This window comes from Arachis ipaensis, chromosome B04 (genome assembly GCF_000816755.2).
Source record: "Arachis ipaensis cultivar K30076 chromosome B04, Araip1.1, whole genome shotgun sequence".
Lineage (NCBI taxonomy): Eukaryota > Viridiplantae > Streptophyta > Magnoliopsida > Fabales > Fabaceae > Arachis > Arachis ipaensis.
In genome coordinates, this window is record NC_029788.2 from 1348485 (window position 1) to 1350365 (window position 1881).

Genomic DNA, 1881 nt, shown 5'->3' on the forward strand with positions numbered 1-1881 from the left:
AATCCAATTATTTGAAAAATTAAAATATTTTCTTAATACTAATCTTAAAATACCAAAATATCTTTTATGTAATAGTTTTAAAATTACTAGAATATCCTTATAGGAATAATTAATATTAGTTGATTTATTAGCAATTATGAATTCTAATTCAATATTAAAAGATTAAAACACCCTATAGTTGATTTTAAAAATACTAAAACAATTTTTTAGCATTAATTTAAAAAATACTAAAATACCTATTTAGAATAAAGGTTGGTTAATTGTATTAGAAATTACAAATTTAAAATTTTGAAACAACTAACATATCTTTATAATTAATTTTTAAAACAACAAAACAATATTTTAATTTTTAAGTTTGATTTTAAAAAGTCTGAAATACCATTATAAAATTTTTCATATGTTTACTCATATTAGAAATGAGAAATTTAAATTTAATTTTAATAAGGCTAAAACACTCTTTTAGTTTATTTTAAATGACTAAGATTTTCTCTTTAAAACTCAAACGAAAACAAACTTTTAGTATTAATTTTGAAAAAGACTAAAATATTCTTATAATTGATGTTCAAGAAAACAAAACAATCTTTGAAGGTTAATTCATAAAAACTTAAGACTTAAGACTAATTCATATTATTTGATTATGTTAAAATAAAAAATTTGAATATGATTTAAAAATAAAAATAAAAAACTCTTGTATTTAGAGTTAGGATAAGTATTGTTTTGGTTCCTAAAATTTAGAATTAAAAATAAATTCGTCCCTAATCTTATTTTAGATTTAAAATCATCCCCAGTGTTTTATTTGGTATTAAAATCGTCCTTTCAACTTTTTTTGAATAAAAATATCCTTCCCTAACCCCACCGTTCACCATCACTAACACCTTTATTTCTACCAATTATTTGAAATAATTAATTCAATTACATAATATTATTTTTTTATTCATCTAATGAATATACTTTAATTGGGTCTAATTATAAGAATAAAATTAATTTTAAATATAAATAGGATAAATAAGAATAAAAACTAGTGTAATAGATTATTCAATTTATAAAATGTCAATATGATTTTTTCAACAATTGTTTAAATATAAATTATGTGTCATTATTATGTGAAATGTACTATTTAAATTATAAAGTTGTGTGTCATTAATACATGAAAGGGACTATTTTAATTATAATTCACTTATGTAATGTAATTTTAATTTACAATTAGATTTGTCAAAAGTGGAGTGTTAGGGGCCATCAATTTTTGTGATTTGTAGCCATCAAGTAGTCATCAATGATGTTTTTAATGGTGTGAAATTTCATTCAACGGTATGAGATTACTTACTTTTCTTTTGCTAGTTACATGCTGGCCAAAATTTAATAAAGTTGTTGGCTCTTCAACTTTTTCTTGTCAAAAAAATAAAAAAATTGGATAATAAATTAGATATAATAGAAATTTATTTGTGTGGAGAGTGAAATAGTCATTTTGGTAATTAAAAGAGTGAAATGTGATTGTGCCACATGTGCAAATGAGTAAAAAAATATACTTTAATTTTAAATTAATTTAATATCAAATAAATCCTAAAATTAAAAAAAATTACATAAAGATCCTAATCTTTTAAGGGCCTTGATATTCTTTCACCATAGTAGAACTCTCCAAGAAAATAACACCTACTAACAAAAAAGCATTGTAAACAAAAAGACATATCTTATAACCAACAAAAATTCACCTCATCCCTATCCTAAGAATACTTCAGGAATCTATAGTAAATCCAAGAAAGTATAATTGGGATTTGGGATGCATCCACTCAAGTCACTCACTCACTTTTGAATTGATACTTGATAGCCATGCATAATCAATGAGATCCATCATGTAATAACACACTCGATAGGGTGTATATA